General features: G+C 35.1%; 1 long non-coding RNA gene across 1 annotated transcript; it reads right to left on the reverse strand.

The window, feature by feature from the left end:
• Positions 1–4,618: 4,618 nt before the first annotated feature.
• Positions 4,619–8,780, reverse strand: LOC125058785. Its single transcript, XR_007118507.1, has 2 exons — positions 8,644–8,780; positions 4,619–4,928 (listed from the first exon to the last, which is right to left on the reverse strand). It is a non-coding gene; the product is annotated as an uncharacterized LOC125058785 (long non-coding RNA).
• Between the last annotated feature and the right edge of the window lie 3,367 nt (positions 8,781–12,147).

A 12,147-nucleotide genomic window follows, 5' to 3' on the forward strand; every position in this document is an offset into this window, starting at 1 on the left:
TGAAGACATCCAGAGAAACACTATTACATTTTTTTTTGAAGTGGAATCTCGGTGTTGGCCTTTAGGGCCTTTACAGCTCAGCTCGGGCTGTTTTGGCGAGCTTAGCTCGGCCTGAGTATCACGTACGGAATGAGGCAGCTTATTTATATTACATAACCGTGGTGAATGATTTGTCATAACAGCTAGAGGTATGTCGAGGGGTATTACGCTAAACTTCGCAAAAGTGAAGAGATGGTACGACAAGGGATTCCATCAAACAAAATACATATATTTTAATAACTAAATCAATTTTTCTTTAACGTGTTTTCCGGAAACGCGTTATTACGTCATTTACGTCAACGGGTACGTTTTCATTAACGTGGAGAAGTGCCAGTCCGGTTAGGCGATCTTCAACCATAGAAGATCTTAGCCACGATTTAATTCTGCGCAACGTAGAGAAAGACCTTTCTGCTGTCGCTTCGCTGACAGGGTAGTGTATCCAATTTTCCTATTAGGATACATATTGATGTCACAATTTAAAATAATACTATGTTATGATATGTTGAAGTTTAGTCGTTCCGATTCCGATTGAGGTAAGGTCTAGCTAGACGTTTCATAGCGACAAGCGCGCGCAAATATGGCGCGGAAAATTCAAATTTTCGATGCGTTCATTCCCAAACTACTCCAGTCAAATTACGAAATAAATAAACATGAGCGAACACAGTTTGGGGATTTTGAGGATCGATAGGGGGGTGTATTCTGAGCATAAATTCCAATTTGAGGGGTTGTACTGAGGTCAGCTCAAGGTCATTTCGATACAAACGCGTTTAATTCGATATCTCGAGAATGGTTAGGTTAGGTTAGGACCGTCAGGACCACGAATATTTACGAATCACTTCCATCGACCTCGGGTGCTTAATATTCCGAATTTTATAACCTATTTTTCTATCAATAAATGTGTGAAACAGTTTTAATTTTTAATTTACTTGTTACCCAAATTAACCTAAGAATTAACCCAAGGATTTACCCATATTAAATACCTAATTTTTAAATAGCTTAATCGATTGACCTTTTTATATTGCGACAGTGGCGCGGATTTCGCTCGGTAAAGTAATCTATAACTCCGAAGATATTGGCATTACGGAAAAAAGTTTAAGAACAAAATTGTTCATAATTAAAAGATCTACACTTCGATGATCGGTAAAATTTAATAAAATTAAATCGTTGGGGAGAAAACGACGAAAAATTGAAAAAAAAGTAAAATTTCTGCCTTGCGGGAGTAATAACTTGAAAAATATTAATGTTATAAAAAAAAGTTTCAAATAAAAAAGTTAGTAAATTTAGTTAGGAAAAGAAAAGGTCTCTACAATTTTTCGCCTAACACTAACCATTCTCGAGATATCGAATTAAACGCGTTTCCATCGAAATGACCTTGAGCTGACCTCAGTACAACCCCTCAAATTGGAATTTATGCTCAGAATACACCCCCCTATCGATCCTCAAAATCCCTAAACTGTGTTCGCTCATGTTTATTTAACCCGTTTTTAGCCATAATTTGACTGGACTAAACGTTTGCCCATCATACAAAGTTATTATATTATATAAAAATTAATTAAATATTGAGGGTATGTAGTAACATATAATCTGTATGGCGACAAATTTATATATAAAATCATTATGTTCAATTAGTGGTCCACCTAAGTCCTGCTCAGGGGGGGGTCATGACCCCCATGACCCCCCCCCTGGATCCGCCGTTGAATGGCACAAAACTAAAAAATGTTTTCGATATCTCACCTATTACAAAGATTTATTTATTTATTTACAAAAATAATTAAAAAATACATATAATAATATATTTATAATATTAAATACATAGATACACAATATCACTACTGTGAAGTGTGAACTCACACTGCGATCATATAAAGATGTCGACAGTCGAAGACAGCATTCAGTAGTTGCGCCTATTTTTTTTTTGTTTTTTAATGTAATAGGAGGCAAACGGGCAGAAGGCTCACCTGATGTTAAGTGACACCGCCCATGGACACTCACAATGCCAGAAGGCTCGCAAGTGCGTTGCCGGCCTTTCAAGAATTGGTACGCTCTTTTCTTGAAGGACCCTAAGTCGAATTGGTTCGGAAATACTTCTGTGGGCAGCTGGTTCAACATAGTGGTGGTGCGCGGCAAAAACGGCCTTAGAAAACGCTCTGTTGTGGAACGACGGACGTCGAGGTGATACGGATGGTATTTTGTATTTTGCCTTGACGTCCGATGATGAAACTCAGCTGCAGGTATTAGACCGAACAACTCCTCTGAACACTCTCCATGGTGAACCTACTACGTCTTTGATAGCGGGGATCTGCAACACACTAACTGGCCCACAAAAAACCGAGTTCTTGGAGCTCACCACCCACCACGACATTAAGTAGATTGTAGGCCAACTATAAATCCCGTCTTGTATCTAATTTATTGTATCCCACGAATACTATTAAGTGAAAGTGTCATGTTAGGGGCCTCATAGCCTAGCGGTCTTCGGATTAAGTGGCAGCTAGGTGAGGGGTACCGGGTTCGATTCCCGGTTCGAGGGCAAGTTTTAATTTAATTTAAATTTGTTCTCGGCCTATGGGAGGGTTGTGCGGTACCGGGCGAGTGCCTAAACCGTACATGGAGGACATGGTCGAATTTCTAAGGCAAAAAGCACGAATTATAAAAATCCTATACTTGACGCTGGCTAATGCACAAACCGTGCCAGAGCCATAAAAAAAAAGTGTCATGTCAAACATAAATCAACCTATAAAGAGGAAAGATTTGATTGTTAGCATTGAATAGACTCCAGGTCTTCGAAAAATTATTCCACCAGAACCCTGAAATTACGATAGTCGGATAGTGTAACCCAAGTGAAAACTAATAAAATATTGACAATAGAGCAAAGTGATGTACTACAGTTTTATGGAAGACATTTTTATCTACGAAAAAGTCCAACAAAATATTATTTTTCCATTTAAAAGTCTATTTAAGATGGAGGTTCTATGTCCAACTGACAATGCAAGCATATTTTTTATATTTAATAAGTGCACAAAATAGAAGAACAAAAAAAAACAATATCTAACCTTAAAATATAATAACTAAAATATATTATTAAAAGGAGTCCCTTTAGGCAAGGTTCCGAAGATACTGGCAGCGTTCCCCCTTTGAATAGCTAGACTAATTCTTTGTCCGAAGTCAGATCTTCGGTCTCCTGTGATGACGACTTTTGATATTTCCTTAAAAAGCCTAGCGTTAGGACCCCACGGACCAAGGGTCTCGACACCGCCTAGACCCCTGTATTTGCAGGCTTTAGCTTTAGCCGCATCACAAGCCGCACCAGCTCTGTTGTTGGTTCCATGTAGATGGGAAGTGGCCAGTGTGTCTGAACAGGATGCATCCCATACCAGCATATTATGGTTCCGAAATGTTACATTGCTATCTACTGTTCAAAGTTATGTTTTTCCATAGGTATAAATTAAACTTCAATATTCATATTTAAGTTTTGGAAATAAAGGCTATTTTTATAATTATCAAATTGATATAGATGTACGATAAATATATCTTACTAGCTGACCTGGCAAACGTCGTTTTGCCATGTATATCATTTATAATAAAAATATTGGGGTTGATCGTAGAGGGGTGAAAATTAGAGGTTGTATGTATTTTTTAATGCTTTATCTAAAAATTAGGGGTGGACTACCCTTAACATTTAGGGGGATGAAAAATAGATGTTGTCCGATTCTCAGTTATACCCAATATGCACACAAAATTTCATGAGAATCGGTCAAGCCGTTTCGGAGGAGTTTAACCACAAAACCGCGACACAAGAATTTTATATAAGTATTAGATTTATCTGGTATTATTTATGATGATAATATATATCTTATTTCTTCATTATCCTAAAAGTTTACTGGTCAAAATTTTATAATAATTTTTAAGTTGTCAAAATTAGTTAAAACTGCGGTGCTGTGTACGTTTTTATCGCTTTATCCTAGCCCGTAATAACTCGACTGTCGGTTCTTTTGCTCACAAATTGGGATTGCTTTATCACGAAAATGCCTCAATATCGCAAGATATGAATAAAATAAGTAAAAAAATACAACATAATTGCAGCAAAAGACATCAGGCGATAATAGCAGACTACACGCAATAGCGTTTAAATAAGAATTGTTATGTAATTACTAACACTAGTCTGAAATAAACTTTTTCTTTTTCTAATACAGATATTTCATCTTTCCATTTCACATCAAAATATGGATAATCCCTTGAGTGTCGTTATATAGACTTTACACTGTAGGTACTTAAATTGATTTTACTTGTGAAGTATTGAATGCTATTCAAGAATATTCTTTTAGTATAATTATAATCTTGAAACTTGTTTTAGCCAGAAACAAAAATAATACTTAGCTTTTTATTTACGTTTTAATCAATCAACAAGTTTTATCTCTGGTTTAAGATACATTGCATTTTAATCGTGACAATAATTGCAGACACATTTAAAACTATTATTTTCCACGACTTCTTGAGAGATCGCCAGATATACTACTGTCAGACACCAAAGTTTGGTCCAACTTAAAGAGAGCTAATCAAAGGTTCAGGTAGCTTCAATAAATAGTTTATCAAATTATTTATTATTTATGAATATCATCGACAATACAGCAACACAATTTACGTATAAAACGAAAACAATCACTTAAAATAACCAAAAAGTGAATCAATAGATTACAGAGCGCCTTCCCAATCTGTGCATCTCTGTCACAAGTTAATCCTTTATAACATTGGAGTAGGAATTCGACGCACGCGCAACAGCAAACACAACAATGCGTGCCTTTAAAACTTCGCTTGCTTTTCTCTTTCACTGGTTTATTGGCACAGGATGGAGGCTTTTTATTCGTCTTTGACAGCAAGTGGAATTGTATTCCCTAGACACAAACGATTAATTTATTATTTTAATGACTTCTAATAATTTAGTATATTATTCTATTCTTGAGTATTAAAATTTTATTCCAATTAAATAACACAGATCCATTTTAAGTAAGAACAACTTCAAGACAATTTTATACCATTAACAATAAACATAATTTAAATTAAAAAAGCGCGTGCGTATAAGTACAAGGACAAGTACACATGTCAGAAGTGAAACTTCTTCGGCAAACTTATTTTTATGTCTTGTTCATATTTATAGACCACAAGCCCATGAACAAAAAATACCTGTGAAATGACCCAACCTGAATTACGCTTAGAAGGCTGTTACTATATCTGAAAATAGCTCTGAGCACTATGCCGTCATTTCTGAGTGGTACATGTGAGTACGTGAGTGAATGGACTTTCTCAGGTACAATGGGGGAATTTCGACTAATTATTAATGTACGGCTTTGTTATAAGTGTATAGATTATTAAATTAAATGTCGAAAAACCTAGTGCCGTACAAAAGTGATGGTGCCGGAAGTCGGTGCAAATTTTTCATTCGACGACAGTTGCAGAAGCAATATAGGTCATTTATTACTGTACGGCATTTGTGTGATTCCTTTTGGACACATATACAGATACTTTACCCATAACGCCGTACATATTCCCAGCGGAGCGGTCGAAAGCCAAGGGTCGGAACCCTACCCCTACACCCATATACCCTAAGGTCATTGTAAAATGTACGGCAACATGTTCAAAATATTATTTAACATGGACAATAATGTTTTATAACTATGCCGTCCAAATATTATAGTTAACATTTGTGTAATTAAATATTTATCGAAATTTCAGGATTTACCAAGTTCTTACTGCTGTAAGATCAGAGAATAATGTACGGCAACTTGTTTTTTACATAATGTTACTAAATATTACCGTTGTACATTATAGCCGTTCATTATAAATGGTAACAAATAAAAATATTATGATAAAAAATATATGAAATTTCCGAAATTAAGATGACTTTTCAAATGCTCCTAGAGTAATATGGGGAGTAATATTTTCAAAGATTATTGTTATTTTATATGTAACAAATATAAATAAACAAAAAAAACCAGATGCCGTACATTTTACTCCAGATTATTCTTTACAGCTGATAAAAACTTCGACGACGTTTGAGGTGTCCCTAAAGGTCATTAATAACTGTACATATCTGAGTATACTACCATAAGGCTGTAAAGAATATTTACAGCCTTATCGTACCAGCAGAGAGAGGTAACAGTCTCGTAGGGGATTTTTTTAGGCCGAATACGATAGATAATGTTTTTAATTTGATTAAAAAGATATATTCACGCTGTTCCTTTCTTTTAAAATACTATGTTACTTAAGAAGAGTTATTAGTTTTTGGCCATTCTTTCGATTGGCATCATAAAAGTAGGGGTGTTTTTTTTACATTTAAGTCGGTTCGATTCCCAGACGAGGCAAGTAATTTTAAAAAAATCTTTGAATGCAGAATTAATAACTTTAAAAAATAACATAAAGTCTTCTTTTAGTAAAATACCCTATCAACGATATTTAAGGTACTTTCCCTTCATTTCCCATAACTTTGGGACGCCCTGTATTGGTAGGCGGTGGTAGCGGACTATCGAAAGTGTACGGCATTTATCTTTTATTGAAGATTGTCTAAAGTATTAATAACATGTGTTATTGCCGTACAGATAAAAGTCACCGGAAAATTACTCTTTTCTGAGGAAAGTAATTTACCCCATACACCTATGTGTTCCACAAAAAATGTACGGCATGCTGGAAAATTTTATCTATTTGTGAAGTACTCTCAAGATCATTTAATTTTATGTTGTTTCATATCATCATCACCTATATGCTAATCAGACATATGTTGCGACCCTTGGCTTTCGACCGCTCCGCTGGGAATATGTACGGCGTTTACGGGTAAAGTATCTGTATATGTGTCCAAAAGGAATCACACAAATGCCATACAGTAATAAATGACCTATATTGCTTCTGCAACTGTCGTCGAATGAAAAATTTGCACCGACTTCCGGCACCATCACTTTTGTACGGCACTAGGTTTTTCGACATTTATTTTTAATAATCTATACACTTATAACAAAGCCGTACATTAATAATTAGTCGAAATTCCCCCATTGTACCTGAGAAATTCCATTCACTCACGTACTCACATGTACCGCTCAGAAATGACGGCATAGTGCTCAGAGCTATTTTCAGATATAGTAACAGCCTTCTAAGCGTAATTCAGGTTTGGTCATTTCACAGGTATTTTTTGTTCATGGGCTTGTGGTCTATTATACACATCTAAAACTTTAAATTTCCAAGACTTAGAGGGAGGGAAAAAGGAAGATATGTTAGGAATTTTATGGATAATAAAAACACGTTTTAATTTACAATTCATCATTTGAGATTTCTATAAAGTATTTTGCATAAAATATAAAGTACTAAGATTTCATGAATTCTCTTTACGAAATTTTAATTATATAAATAGATGGGAAGGTAATTCGCCCCTCTCACTCCCTCTCAATCGGTCTCAATCGCTCTCTCCCTTTTCTTCGACAAAAACGCTGCACATCATCGTGACGCTAATATTATTATTGTGTTTCATCCGTAAAAAATTTACCTCCATGCGCCTAAAGAAGTTTCACCTCAATAAATAAACAGCCGACGCGTACTCTTGTCTCCCAAAGCCGACAAACTACCTACCTAACAAATAACAATTTGCAACTGAGTACAGTCATCTAAAGTACTAAGGATTCTGTTCCTACTGCCTCGCAATCTGTGATGCCGGTCTTTTCCGACGATTTGTTGTATTGGTCGGGTTGAACATACGTTTGATCCCTTAAGTTGTACGTTCGAATCACAACTGCACCAATTAACTTTTCAGGGTGCATGTAACACTCACAAGAAAGGTAACATATTTGCCTATTAAATATCAAGAAACAGATACTTAATATGACCAAGTCGGATTGTTACTACTGGTTTTAGTTATGTTTTTAACTAAATAAACAGTAAAGTAATGTGCCCTAGTGGTTTCACTCAGGACAATTTAGAATTTAGATACAATATAGACTTGTAAGAAAGCAATCGCGCGCAGCATGAAGCCACGCATCGATATTAAATTATAAGTTTTATTTTAATTAAATTACTTAGTTCTGTTTTTGAGCTCAGGCGGCATCCAACATAATTTACTACTATATGTATCAGATACTTATGTTAGCGAAATGTTATATGTTAACAAATACAATATTACATCGACATAGTAGTATTTCAAATTGGTCGTATTAAAGTATTTTTCCCCATTGGAATTAATTTAAATCCCATTAATCTGTTCCAGCACCCAAAATCAGTGGTTTTTGTTGAGTGTTTTTGAATAAGAATAACGCTTTAATTCAACAGATATCATCTTCGGACCCATGGTTATGAAAATAAATGTGATAACGTTTTGTAAATATACAAAAAGCAAAAATGCGAATCCAACTTATCAAATCGCTTGAAACGAGAACAGAAACAGACTGAGGTGGGAAAAACTGTTGGTGTAGTGTGTAGTGTGAGATTCCTCGTATCTCAAATCTTGCTCTCATTTTAAAGCAAAATATCACTCGGCTGTTTGTATCTCAAAACACATATCGAGGTATTACTGTAATGTGTACGGGCGCAATTGATTTTCAAAGATTACTTGATCAGATTAAGAAAAATTACCTTATTTTTGCAATAGTTAGTAATATACTCCATCCTAGTATATATATTATCTAGGCGTCTTCATTTCAAAAACAATTAATTTATATAAATCCAAGATCTGATGACAATACTCTAAATTAGTGACTATTTCTTTTTTGTAATCGCCAAGTAATCTGTCAAATGATGAACCAGAGACACCAGACAGCAGAATGGAGCGACAGAGGTCGCTATTTAATAAGTAATATTATTTTTTAATTGATTGTAAATGTAATTTGTAACAACAAAGATAAAGTACTTATTTACAATTTTCTTAACGAAAAACAATAACTAACCTTTAAATATATTATTAAAAAGAGTCCCTTTAGGCAAGGTTCCGAAGATACTGGCAGCGTTCCCCCTTTGAACGCTAGACTAATTCTTTGTCCGAGGTAGCTGTCAGCTCTTCGGTCTCCTGTGATGTCGACTAAGCTTTTTGCTATTTCCTTAAAAAGCCTTCACCGTTCGAGCGACTGTTAAATGCGCACATAGAAAGAAAGTCCATTGGTGCACAGCCGGGGATCGAGCCTACGACCTCAGGGATGAGAGACGAACGCTGAAGCCAATAGGCCAACACTACTATACAAAAGATATACCTACACGTGTGAAAATTACATGAGAACTTAAGAAGGCCCAGCTCTAACCAGATCCACGCAACTTCCTCGCCAGTAGCCCGCAATATCGCGGCACAACTCACGAGGGAACTTTTTGTATTGAAGTAGTCGCATGGGTAGATGCTTAGCAGCATCCGCAAATATATAATGCAAATACCATTATGTAGGAATAAAGAAAATAATTAACACATCAAGGTTGGTATAACGACGATAAAAATCTCTATGGAGGCATTTATAACATTGAAATACACATTTCACAGTCCATTATCTGGCAAGCATTCCTGGTAGATGCTTTTGCGATTTTTTAATGGACAATTTTACTGTTAAAATTTTCAAATGTTGCTGATTTTTGAAGTTATACTTCTTTAGGCGCGTTATGAAAAATTGATGAGACTGAAATTTTACGATGCGCGCGCACCGTGACACAAAATTAACAGAATGAAGTTGCCCACGGAAGATGCTACGGCATTGGACATAATTTAAAAACAATATAAGAGATGTAAGAGAATAATAATAAATATTTATTTATTTAATTTTTTAAATGTAAATTGAACTTTATTGACTATAATGACTCCTTTTCTAGTCTTTGATTATTTAATTGTAATTAATTATTTGCATGCAATCAAAAACTATTTTTAATAATAGAAGAAGAAGTATAACTTTTTACGCGCGTACATAAGTACACGTACCCTTTTTTTTGACTACTAAAGTATAATTTTTATACAGTTTGCCCTGAGTATCATACACTTAGACTTCTAAGCACATTCTATTTCGTGTACGTTTGTTCAGAGATTTCTCAGGAACATAGTATTCGTTCATTATAATTGTAATAAAAACCAATTCCAAGTCGATTAAATAAAAACTGAAAATGAAAGGAATAAAAGTCACATTAAAACTAATAATTTATTTCAATACAAATACACAAAATTGCATAGAATGCCAGTGTCATAATTTTAAAGAGTACAGAATAATTCAGTTTTATAAGTGGACCATTGTCAAATGACGTTAAGATTCACGGAACGGGCTTTACCTGGTAAATGTTTATATTTTATAGTTAAGTAGAAAATTTATGGCAACACCAAATCATATAAAGTTCCAAATTACTGAGTTTTTGACTAAAACTTTGGGTTTACAGTCCCATTGGTGACTGAATTTTATTGCACCATTTTTATTAATGATTTGGGGCCGTTCAAGTATTACGTAAGCACTATAGGAGGCTGGGGGGGGTCTTTGATTTTCTTATTTAGTGATTACGTCAACAGTAATAATTTACTTTTGTACCCACACTAGGGTGGTCCTTATTTTTCGACTTTTGAATTATCCTCGGGGCACTTTCTCATTCGATTATATACCTCTAAATATGAAATACGTGTTTTTTTGTTTTTGTTTTTGTTAAGATTTAGAGGTCGCTACCAGCTGTCAAATTTTTTACAAATAAAATATTTTTTATATTATTAACAGTCAATTAGATACCAGTCTTGATGTCTCTTAATTGAGTGACAGACAAGCAACTACGGTCGTGACATCTACTTTGAAATGTGCAGGCTATGGTCCATCAGAATTTAATGTCAATAGATCTACTATGCGTCGGTAATGGGTCAAAAATCGCAAAGCTGTGCAGATTCGCTCAAAAGCGAGTTTAAACCTAATTCGTCATTAACAATCCATTGGGACGGTAAACTTCTCGAAGATATTACTGGACACAAAACTAAAGATCGGCTGCCAATTTTGACATCAGGATATGGAGTTTATCAACTACTCGCTATTCCAAAATTGGAACGTGGAACAAGCGAAGCTTGTGCGTCCAGCTGTCTATGAAGCTATAAAGTCATGGAATTTGAGCTATAAAGTAAAATGTTAAACAATGTTTTGACACTACTGCTGTAAATACCGGCTTAAGGCGTGGAGTATTCGTCCTTCTGGAGCGCAAAATGAATAAAAATAAGCTTTGGTTTGCTTGTTGTCACCACATAATGGAAATTATGTTGTCAGCTGTAGTGGATCAATCGCTTGCCCCATCTAGTGCTCCTGATATACAATTATTCAAAAGATTTAAGAACAATTGTAACACTATTGACCAAAGCGACTTCAAATCAATAACAGCTGATGACGCTGAGGCAAATATTCTTGCAGAAGTGGCCGCAGACAGGATTTCGTTTGCATAAAAGCAACTTCAAGTACATGAACCTCGACATGACTACAGAGAACTGTTGAATCTTACTATCATTTCCTTAGGAGGTGTTCCTGACAAAAGCGTTTCATTTCAGAGACCTGCTGGTCTTCATCGAGCTAAGTGGATGGCAAGAGCCTTGTACAGTTTAAAAATGTTTTATTTAAGCATCAGTTTAAGCTAACGAAGAAGGACGAAAAGGCTGTGAGAGAAATATGTATTTTCACGGTGATGATTTTTGTCAAATATTGATCAAGCAGTCTTCGAGTCAGTCAGCACTAAGAATCGACTTACAATTATTAATAGACCTTAAAGCTTCAACAGAAATATAGATACTGATGCGCTGATAAAGATTTTAAATAATTTGTCAGAAGACATAGTTTCGCTTGCGTTTTTCAATGACGAAGTTTCAGTTCAAGAAAAGAAAAAAATGGTAGAAGTACTCAAAATTTAAGGCACAGAAGATTGCTTAAAACGAATAAACCTTGACATCGCACACATCGACAAAAAAAAAGAAAACTTCGTCAGTAGTCATTCCTTAAGATTCTTCCAGACCCTAGATCGCTCATCATGTTTTTTTTAAAAGACGTCGAAACCTGGAACGAAGACGCTGATTATATAGCTGCCAAAAATATCGTTCATTCATTGCGAGTAGTGAACGACATAGCTGAGAGGAATGGAAGAATATAAAAAATTAATTACCAC

Source organism: Pieris napi, chromosome 18, assembly GCF_905475465.1.
Source record: "Pieris napi chromosome 18, ilPieNapi1.2, whole genome shotgun sequence".
NCBI lineage: Eukaryota > Metazoa > Arthropoda > Insecta > Lepidoptera > Pieridae > Pieris > Pieris napi.